We start from the raw sequence: 11,975 nt of genomic DNA on the forward strand, positions 1-11,975 counted from the left end.
GCTAATAGAAGGTGGGTACAATGCCTGTGCAGCGCCACCTATGGGAAGACAAGTCAATGTCCGACATTATAATCAACCTTGTAGCAATGACTGAGAATATAAGCCAAAGCGAGAGTCTTCTCCAGAAGGAAGAGGTACATATGTGCAGATAGGTGGCACTATAGAGGCATTGTACCATCTGCCATTTACATACCAAAATGAGATGATCATGCGACAGTTTCTGATTACCCAGGCTATATCATCCAGCTTTCCCAGGATCCTCTTGCTAGTTATTGTCACTTCGCAGTACAGTTCTTGTGCAATTCATGAGGATTGTGTTCTGAATAACTGACCCAATTTGCCTTTAACCCTTCTTCTGGATAAACCCTATTTTTGGTCACTTGTTATATGACCCTGGTCTGCTGGACCTTGCTGCTGCCTGATGTGCTTTGACCTGTAGTTCTTCTCTCATGTTCTTACTCGGCTTATACTTTACTTGGATTTAGTCTTCTGATTTGGCTTGCATATATATTCTGTGTACCTGCTATTGACCCCTGGCTTCCCACGGTTTATTTTTTTCTCCTCTGCCCAGTCGGATGGTAGTCACTCTGTAGACGTAAGCAGGAGGTTCTTTGAAGCCAAGCATGAGTAGGACAAGGGGGAAGACCAGGAGTTCTCTAAGACTCTACTAAGTACCGGATGTGATGAAGCATCGGCAACCGCTGTTCTGTCCTTATTCAGCAAGTTTTGGTTTATCAGTGATAAAACCTGTTTCTTGGAATTTAGAAAGACATTTGGCTGCTGCACTCTGGGTAATGGAGGTCTGGTTGGGTGGTGTAGATGATGTGATCATGTGTGCTTCGTTCATCTGACATCTCAACACGTTCTGCTTGAGATAACGCCGTCATTTACATTGTCTGTAATGAAGAATATTCACTGTGTTACTATAAGAAGGAGTAAAGTTGTGATAAAATGAAGCACCACATTGTTTTTTGGGTAATTCTCCGCCAATCTGATATGTCACACCGACCTTCCCATTGGAAAAATAAGAGTTGAGATAGTCGGGTTCAAAATGGCCGTCATGTTGGTGACGTGACCTAACAGGTTCCCCCTTTCCTCCATAGCTTGTATCCAAAATGACATCACCGTCTGTCAGACCATTTTCATCTTTTATGGCGGTTTCGATACTTTTGAGTCACCCTGTATTGGTCAGCAGAGCTCTGTTAGGTCTATGGCTGGTGCCGATGTAAGGGCTGCAGTCTGGTTTCCAATATCTCCTGCATATCTTTACTTGTGAGATTAATCAAAATTCAGCTTCAAACGTGCAGATCAAACCGACGGCAGGCGGCAATCTAATTGCTCTAAATCTCCTATCTAAGTCAGTTCTTTATTATCATAACTCAGTGCAGCTGGCTCTCCTTCAGCTTTCCGCTCATTACCGTCATTAGAGCCATTTTCCGCCCTTCTTTAGTCTTTGAAGTTCAAAGTCGGCTCAGGAATTTTTGATCTATGTCGTCTTCGTCCCACTAGACCCCCAGGACGCAAAAAAACACTGCGACTGTATAAACAAGAGTTGACCGCGATCAGAGCCCAGTGATAGAAATGAGTTGGCCGGGACGGGGTGTGAGTCAGATGCTGGACACTCATTAACAAAGACGCCTTCGCGGCATTATGTCTGATGACGAACTGATGATGAAGGCCCATTCTGAAGGCTGAGGGGGATTTAAAAGACAAACAATGTAGCACTGCCACTTAAAGGGGCGGTGAACCAACTTACACAGCAGTGCTGCAACCCGCATGTAATTCAGCAGGGATGCGATCAGAAGTGACCATATATGTGCCCTTGTAATGCAGGCGGGGTGTTATAAATGGCGCGGTAGTGGACGGAGGTGAGGCAGTTGAAGCAGCGTGAAAGTTTGTACTGTGCAGCCATATTTATACTCTTCCACTCCACAGGAGGGCGCTTCATGGGAGGAGCCAAGCAGATTGATATATAGTTTTGTGCGGAAAGATTCAGTAGAACTTGTGTTTTATTCATCCACATCCCTCCTCTTTCTGTACTCAGGAGTCCAGTGGGCGGGCCTAGTAAATGTTTGACAGCTGTTTATGTATCAGTATGCACGGAGGGAAGGATATTATACAATGGGGACCGCCTACTGGCATACTTCTAGGGGTCACAATTGCAACCTGGACCCTTAGCGAATAGGGGCCCACGGGCACCTGCCATATGCCATTTTACCGCCGCAGCTCGCGTGCCAGCTGTGTCGTGGCGCTCAGGGAGGGGCAGGACTGTTACCTGGGGAGCCAGCAGCCAATCACAGGCTGCAGACTCCACCAACGTGCTGCCCTCTCTTCTACTAAGAGACTGCAGTTGTAATTTGGTCACAACTGCAGTCTGTCAATGCACTGCCGGCCAAGTGATAGGTCCGGCCAGTGGGGCACTGAAAGGGAAGAGGAGTGGGAATCCACGTACCACGCGGTACAACCAGGTATGTGCTGCATGTAATCTTATATGTATGCTTGTATAACTTATAGTGATATATATAGTGATATGGAGCATGCTGGTATAACCTGGGGATCTCCTGTATATAAATATATATGTACAGCTGGTATTAGTTATACATCTCCCTGTATATAGTGATATGGAGCATGCTGGTATAACCTGGGGATCTCCTGTATATAATTATATATTTACTACTGGTATACGTTATACATCTCCTGTATACAGCGATATGGAGCATGCTGGTATAACCTGGGGATCTCCTGTATATAATTATATATGTACAGCTGGTATAAGTTATACATCTCCTGTATATAGTGATATGGAGCATGCTGGTATAACCTGGGTATCTCCTGTATATAATTATATATTTACTACTGGTATAAGTTATACATCCTGTATATAGTGATATGGAGCATGCTGGTATAACCTGGGGATCTCCTGTATATAATTATATATTTACTACTGGTATACGTTATACATCTCCTGTATACAGTGATATGGACCATGCTGGTATAACCTGGGGATCTCCTGTATATAATTATATATGTACAGCTGGTATACGTTATACATCTCCCTGTATATAGTGATATGGACCATGCTGGTATAACCTGGGGATCTCCTGTATATAATTATATATGTACAGCTGGTATATATTATACATCTCCTGTATATAGTGATATGGAGCATGCTGCTATAACCCGAGGACCTCCTGTATATGATTACACACTTTCCACGAAATTAAAAAATTCATCAAAAACCTACATGCGTTTTTTTATAATATATGCAGTTACTTAAAAGCGTTTGTGGTTTTTGTATACCGCATGCAGTTTTTTAATGTGTTTTGTTAATTGTGGTTCAAAACTGAAACAAAAAACATGACCGCCGCCCCATGCCGGACGCACATAAAAGACCGTGAGAGTCACGCAGTGTTTCACTGCTGTGAGCCACCGGTGACCCGGCCTATTTCTGTGTATCACAGCAAACTTGCACTGTGCATGACAGCGTATCTGAGGCACGGTGCCGTGCGCAGTCCACCTGTTATTATTTGGGGTATATATCCTGCGCCGTTGCTGCACAATGTGATTATGTATGAGCGGCGTTTAATATGCGTCCATTGAGGACAACGGCCTCTCTCACACGCAATACCCCGCAAAACAGAACATGCTGCATTCTTTTTGGCGCTCGCATATTACGCAATTCCTACTCACAAGTGTGGGCAGAACTGCATGTAGCAATGTATTTGATACCGCATATCAAATGCACGTACAACGCATGCGTAATATACGGGGATCATACGCTCAAGACTAATTTTCCCATAGTCGAGGAAATGAGCCATGTTTGTAAAGCTTATGCCAAGTGGAGGATTGTGTATGTAAAGTAGTTTTGTGGCTGTATGCTGCGTGGTTTAGGTATGGGTACCGGTACAGGGTGTGTGTGTGTGTGGGGGATGAACATTTGCCCCGCCCCCTGAGCCTTTAGTTACGCCCTGAGACCGCCCACTGGACTCCTAAGTCTAGAAAGAGCATGGATGTAAAAGAGTAAAATACAAGTTGACCTAAATAATTTTCAACAAAACTATATATCAGTCTGCTCGGCTCCTCCTGCTAATGTGCCGCCTGCAGATCAGACACCATGACCAACATAACAGGTTCCCTTCAATGAACCCTTGAGCATAGTTTCTGACTACTTAAAGGGTTTTCAGGATAGGTCATCAATCGTAGGCAGTGAGGATTTGCTGCTCGGGACTCTAACCAATAAGCTGTTCTCTGGACTGGTCTGTTTGTGCACTGAGCTTTTTGTAGAAAGTAGACAGCTCCATTCTCACAGCAGTGGCCAGACTTGGTATTGCAGGTGTTGAAGTGAATGCGTGTGATTCCAAGGCTGTCCACTGCAGCACACCACCTCAAAAAACAGCTGATCAGCAGACCCCTGCCAATGGACTACTGATGACCTATCATGAGGATAGACCATCAGTAGTTTAAGAACAGACCACCTCAGGCTTTATTCGCACGCATATAAGTTTAAAAAAAGCATTTTTTTTGTTATGTTTTTACCTGGTTTGTGTGTTTTGCAGAAACCTATTTTCTTCTTTACACATTTTTTACCGATTTTCCTACCAGGCATTCTGCCTGCAATAAAGCTGGAACAAACGGCAAACCTGCAGCCGGCGATAGATGTTCCATCAGTTGTGGCGGCACGGTTGTCAGTTTACAGGCGCCATAGGTGCCACTTCTACTTCTGAAGCCCCTATAGCTCTGCTGCTGGCAATAGGAGCTCTGTGGATGGCTCTGTTATGGGGTCACTGAGCATAATGTTGGACTGGAGTGCCCAGAGCCCACCTGTAAAATTCATTCTGGGGACCCCCTGTACAGTTAAGGGACCTAGGATGGGAAGATAGTGTCCGGCCCCCAATGACCTTCAGTATAACTTCGACCTCCCTATATGTCTTTATAAACAGATGAACTAACCAATCTAATATAGTGGAGGTGCAGACTGGCTGATATCTGTATATACTGCAGGACCGAGGGGCTGGGGGCCAATCTTGGCTCACCTGTTGACCTGTGGGCTAGTCCATGCTTGACGGGGCATATGAGAAATATAATGCTAATGTAATGTTTGCATATGACTAACATGTGACCTCCAGGAGCAATAACACACCAGCGCCCTCTAAGGCCGGGGTCCCACAGGGCAGAACTGTCGCAGAATTTCTGTGTGGACATTTTCTGCACGGAAATTCCGCTGTCAATTTTCATCCCGGGATAAAGCTGCAAAGTGGACGAGATTTGCACTTTTGAAAAATGGTTTAAAGGAGCTGTCAAGTTGTAAACTATTTATTAGATAGCCTGCTAACAGTAGATCAGTGGGGACCCGCCATCTGGGATCCCTGGCAATCAGCCTTTTACCAGGTTATTGAGCTTGTGCACTGAACTGATTTCTGCAGGAGGCAGACAGCTCCGTTTCCACTGCAGTGGCCAGACTTGGTATTGCAGTTTCTCCTTGGAACATGGCCTGCAATGACATGCTTGGCCACTGCAGCGAGGATGGAGCTGTCTGCTTCCTACAGAAATCAGGCACAGCAAGCAGCGAAACAGAAGGGGTCCCGGGAAGCACACCCCTGCCAATCTAATATTGATGACTTATCCTAAGGACAGGTCATCAATAGTAAGACTGGACAAACCCTCCAAGAGTTCATTCACACAAGCGTATTATCTGTCCATATATGTAATATAGATAGTGTGAGACGGTGACCGGCAAGGTGCTGGAGGGCAGGTATATTTCGCCTAGGATGCTCTCCTATGCTGCCTCGGGGAGCGCTTGGGCAGATACGTGCCACCGAGCAGCCTGGGCTCGGTCGAGGAAGCCGGCAGTATAGTGTTAGTAGCATTAAGCTACTAACACGCTGTAGTGTGTAAGTGGCTCCAAGCCACATAATCCGGGCCGGCTTTTCCTGGAGTGACCAAAGCGAAGGGTGGGATGGTCACTCCCACGTACCAGGTGGGGCTGGTACCAGGCCTTATAAAGCCTGGGCCTACAGGGCCAGGAGGAGAGCTGAGACCTTTGCAGGTCTGAGAGTCCTGGCTGGCTGTGTGCAGGAGCCATTTTGGTTACCAGTGTGTAGACAGGGATGCTACATGTATAGTAAGTGCTCGGACGAGCAGGGTTTACTTTATGTTTGCCTGACGTTAAGGCCTGTATTTTGCTTTTGTTTGCTTGGAAATAAACCCAGGCAAAGCCTGGACTAAAGACTTTATCCTATGTGTCACTGTCTCTGACTGCTTATGCCCCGGTGGCTACCGATCCTAAACGCTAATCCCTCACATATGGTGGAGGATGCAGGCAGCGGTCTTAAAGAGACATACACCAATTAATGGACATTTTGCTGCAGCAGCTGGAGAACCGTTGTTAAGGGCAACCGCCCAAGAGAGATTGACTAGAGAGTGCTGTAACCCCCATGTCCTGGGTGAAAGCTGCAACGGCACAGCCATCAGATACTGCCAAGATGGAGGAACTGATAAAGCAGCTGGTACAAATGAACGTGCAGCAACAGCAAGCGTTGGCCCAGCAGCAACAAGTAGCGGCGACCCAGCAAAAGATCCATGAGGAGGCCATGAGAGCTCAGGCCGAGACTAATGCTCTCCTGGCGCAAAGTGTGCAGAGGTCGTCTGGTTCGCTCCCCACCACCCGTACCGCGGTATAGACGGCCTTACAAAAGATGATGGCCACCGATGACATCGAGGCCTATCTCGCGGTCTTTGAGAGAGTGGCCGAGAGGGAGAAGTTACCGGCGCCTCAGTGGGCTGAGGTAGTAGCGCCTTTCCTGACGGGAGAACCCCAAAAGGCCTACTTTGACCTCGGTGAGCAGGATGCCAAGGACTATAATAAGCTCAAAGGTGAGATCCTGGCACGCTTGGGCGTGGACACCCATGTGCAGGCCCGACACGTACACGCCTGGACTTTCACGGATGACCTACCAGCTCGCTCCCAGATGTACGACCTGTTCCACCTGGTGAGAAAGTGGCTGCAGCCGGAGGAGTCGTCCCCGGCAGAGATCGTACAGAAAGTGGTTCTGGATAAGTTTATACGCTCGTTGCCCCCCGCAATCCAGCGCTGGGTGGGACAAGGAGGTCCCCATGACGTGGACCAACTCGTGAGCCTCGTCGAGAGGTATAAAGCCACGGAGGAGTTACTGCAAGCCGTGCCTCCTGGTCGTTCCAACCCCGGGAACAGCAAGTCGGCTGGAGCCCCTGGTAAGACTGTTCCATATGTAAGGGGTGTCAAAAGTGTCCCAAGGGGAGGCGGCTCAGAAGGGGATCGTTTGGGGCAGAGGAGGAGCCCCAAATGGACATTTGGGTCCCGGGTAGAACTCCAAGGAGACCGGGCCTCCATACGATGTTGGCGCTGTCATGAGCCCGGGCATCTTGCTGCCAACTGTCCACTTACCGTGGAACCAATGGACTGTGACTCTGCCCGGCGGAGGTCGATGTTCGCACGGCCAGTTCGTTCTGCAGAGACTGCGTCAGAGACTGATCGACCATTATGTCACCTAAAGGTGAATGACTTTGCGGTGACAGCTCTACTGGACTCAGGGAGCTTGGTCACGCTGGTGCACTCCAGCCTGGTCGATCCCACAACCTTCACCAGCCGTCGCATGGCGGTTGTTTGTGTGCATGGGGACACCAAGGAGTATCCTATTGCCCTTGTACGACTTGATACTCCATGTGGACTTGCCACCTATGAGGTGGGCGTCGTAAAATCCTTAATGCACACCGTGATCCTCGGGAGAGACTTTCCCTATTTTGGGACTTGTAGCGACACCGAGGGTCGTCTGCAAATAAGGTTCATGATAATGCAAATGTGTATGATATGTGTCCAGAACCGTTTGACCCTGAGAGTACGGTTCCAGCAGTAGGGGTGACCCAAGAGAATGGGGATAACTTTCCCTTAACAGTACTAGCGGGTGAGACGGAGGTACAGGGCGAAGTGGTTGCTATGCCTGACTTCGAGGTCTCACGTGCCAATTTCAGAACTGAGCAGCTCCGAGACCCCACCTTAGTAAAAGCCAGGGAAAATGTTAAAGTGATAGATGGGGAGCCTCAATTCCCAGGGGCTGATACTGTGTTTCCACACCTGGCAGTCAACCAAGAATTGTTGTATCAGGTTGACAAGCTCCGTGGGGAGGTTGTGGAACAGCTGGTGGTACCTCAGCCTTATCGCAGGATGGTCTTAGACCTGGCGCACAAGCATGTGCTGGGAGGTCCTCTCGGGAGCGAAAAGACTAAGGAACGCATCCTTCAGCGTTTTTTCTGGCCGGGGGTACATGGTGATGTAAAACGTTACTGTGAGTCGTGCCCGGAGTGTCAGATAACAGCTCCTATGCCCCATTACCGGAGCCCCTTAGTGCCCTTGCCCATCATAGAGGTGCCGTTTGAGCGGATCGCTATGGACCTAGTTGGGCCCTTGGTAAAGTCTGCCCGGGGTCACCAACATATATTAGTGGTTGTAGACTATGCCACCCGTTACCCCGAAGCCGTTCCTTTACGCAATACGTCATCCAAGGGTATTGCAAAGGAACTACTTCACATGTTCTCCCGCACGGGCATACCAAAAGAGATCCTGACGGACCAAGGAACCCCCTTTATGTCAAAGGTCATGAATGAATTGTGTAAGCTGCTGAATATTAAGCACTTACGGACGTCGGTGTACCACCCACAGACGGATGGTCTGGTTGAGAGATTTAATAAGACCCTGAAAAGCATGCTAAAAAAGGTAGTCAATAAGGATCGGAAGGACTGGGACTGTCTGCTGCCATATCTAATGTTCTCAATCCGTGAAGTCCCACAATCCTCCACTGGGTTCTCTCCCTTTGAATTAGTGTTTGGTAGACATCCCCGAGGGCTCCTTGATGTAGCTAAGGAGACCTGGGAGCACGAGTCCACCCCTATAGGAGTGTTATTGAACACATCTCCCTCATGCAAGATCGAATTGCGGCGGTCATGCCCATTGTTAGAGAACATTTACAGCAGGCTCAAGAAGTCCAAAGCCGGGTATATAACCGGTCCGTCAAGGTGAGAACCTTCAACCCTGGGGATCGGGTACTAGTGTTGGTGCCCACCCTAGAAAGTAAATTCCTAGCAAAATGGCAAGGGCCCTATGAAATAATTGAGAAAGTCGGAGAGGTAAATTATAAGGTATACCAGCCGGGTAGGCGGAAACCAGAACAGTTGTACCATGTAAACCTAATTAAGCCATGGAAGGACAGAGAAGCCCTGACTGCAGTGAGCACCCCCCATGGTGGGGTCCCAGAGGTGTGTGTATCAGGGTCCCTGTCCAAATCCCAACAGCAAGAGTCTAGGGAATTTATACAACGTAATTCAGATGTGTTCTCTGATATATCAGGGCGTACTGGTGTCATAAAACACGACATTATAACTGAACCAGGGGTAAAGGTTCAGTTGAAACCGTACAGGGTTCCAGAAGCCCACAGACGAGCCATCTCAGAGGAGGTCAAGAAAATGCTAGACCTCGGGGTGATTGAGGAGTCGAAAAGCGAATGGTCCAGCCCTATCGTGCTGATACCAAAACCTGATGGCTCTCTGCGCTTCTGTAACGACTTCCGGAAGCTAAATGACGTGTCAAAATTTGACGCATACCCAATGCCGAGAGTGGACGAGTTAATTGAGAGACTGGGTCATGCCAGGTACTTTTCCACTCTCGACCTTACTAAAGGCTACTGGCAGGTTCCCCTTACAGAGAGCGCGAAAGAAAAGACTGCGTTTGCCACACCAGAAGGGTTGTTTCAGTACATCTGCCTACCCTTCGGTTTGCATGGAGCCCCAGCAACCTTCCAAAGATTGATGGATATCATACTCAAACTCCATCGGCAATATGCGTCAGCATATTTAGATGATATCATCATCTTTAGCGAAGACTGGGACAGCCATCTACCCAAGGTACAGGCAGTACTGAACTCCCTTAGAAAAGCAGGGCTCACAGCAAACCCAAAGAAGTGCGCCATAGGCCTCGAAGAAGCACGATACCTGGGGTATATAATAGGTAGGGGTATTATAAAACCCCAGGTCAATAAAGTTGAAGCCGTTCAGGACTGGCCACAACCCACAACTAAAAAGCAGGTGAGAGCCTTTTTGGGCATTGTAGGGTACTATAGGCAGTTCGTGCAGAACTTTGCTAGCATAGCAGCGCCCCTAACAGACTTGACCAAGAACAGTAAGTCAGTCATGGTCAAGTGGAACCCTGACGCAGAAAAGGCGTTCCAAGAGTTAAAACGGGCCCTCTGTAGACGTCCAGTGTTAGTCACACCCAATTTTAAAAGAGAATTTATTGTCCAAACAGACGCGTCCGATGTGGGACTGGGAGCAGTTCTGTCCCAGGAAGTAGAAGGAGAGGAACATCCCGTGATTTATCTGAGCAGGAAGCTCACGCCACCGGAAAAAAATTATAGTATCGTTGAGCGGGAGTGTCTAGCCATCAAGTGGGCCCTGGAATCCCTAAAATACTACCTGCTAGGTCGGCACTTCAGGCTGATCACAGACCACTCCCCCTTAACCTGGATGTCACAGGCAAAAGAGAGAAACGCCAGAGTCACCAGGTGGTTCCTGACCCTTCAAAACTTTAGTTTTTCGGTAGAGCACAGGGCCGGAAAGCTACAGGGCAATGTCGATGCCTTATCAAGGACGCATTGCATGACGGCGAAAGGTGTCCGACCCCACAGGCTCGAACAGAGGGGGAGGGTATGTGAGATGGTGACCGGCAAGGTGCTGGAGGGCAGGTATATTTTGCCTAGGATGCTCTCCTATGCTGCCTTGGGGAGCGCCTGGGCAGATGCGTGCCACCGAGCAGCCTGGGCTCGGTGGAGGAAGCCGGCAGTATAGTGTTAGTAGCATTAAGCTACTAACACGCTGTAGTGTGTAAGTGGCTCCAAGCCACATAATCCGGGCCGGCTTTTCCTGGAGTGACCAAAGTGAAGGGTGGGATGGTCACTCCCACGTACCAGGTGGGGCTGGTACCAGGCCATATAAAGCCTGGGCCTACAGGGCCAGGGGAAGAGCTGAGACCTTTGCAGGTCTGAGAGTCCTGGCTGGCTGTGTGCAGGAGCCATTGTGTTACCAGTACGTAGACAGGGACGCTCCATGTATAGTAAGTGCTCGGACGAGCAGGATTTACGTTATGTTTGCCTGATGTTAAGGCCTGTATTTTGCTTTTGTTTGCTTGGAAATAAACCCAGGCAAAGCCTGGACTAAAGACTTTATCCCATGTGTCACTGTCTCTGACTGCTTATGCCCCGGTGGCTACCGATCCTAAACGCTAATCCCTCACAATAGATACAACACCATTGATGCGCCGATGTATATGGATGAGCTCGTACTATTTTCAGCTTTATTTATGGACTGCAATCGCCCATTAACCCCTTAATGCTACAGGACGTAAACTTATATTCTGGCTGGGTAGCAGTTCCCTCTCCAGGATGTAAATGGATGACGGGGGCTCAGAAGCTGAAGCAGCGCCATGTGTAACAGGAGCTGCTGTGACTGATAGCCGACCTCCCACTGCAACAGCGGGGATCGGTGCTGATCATGGCATGTAAAGTGTTCACAGAGAGAGGAGATCATCTGCCCTCCGCAGTGTAATCATGGAATGCCAATGGATTGACAGAGCAACTGAACACCAGACAATAGGGCGGGGTCTGCCATGGCCTATGATTGCTACTATTAATACATTGCAGTATACAAGTACTGCAATGTATTATCATAGCAATCACAGGTCCACAGGTTCACATCCCCTTCAGGGACATAAAAATGTAAAAACAAATGAAAATAGTAAATAAGGCCAATATCACACGGCCAAGAAACTCACGCAAGATATGTGCATTGCAAGATGCACGAATATGAACCGCATTCTTTGACCGAGATAATAAAGATAATAAAGATAATAATGGCTGCATCTCCTATCTTTACATGTTACTCAGATCATTTCA

Source organism: Eleutherodactylus coqui, chromosome 12 (assembly GCF_035609145.1).
Source record: "Eleutherodactylus coqui strain aEleCoq1 chromosome 12, aEleCoq1.hap1, whole genome shotgun sequence".
Lineage (NCBI taxonomy): Eukaryota > Metazoa > Chordata > Amphibia > Anura > Eleutherodactylidae > Eleutherodactylus > Eleutherodactylus coqui.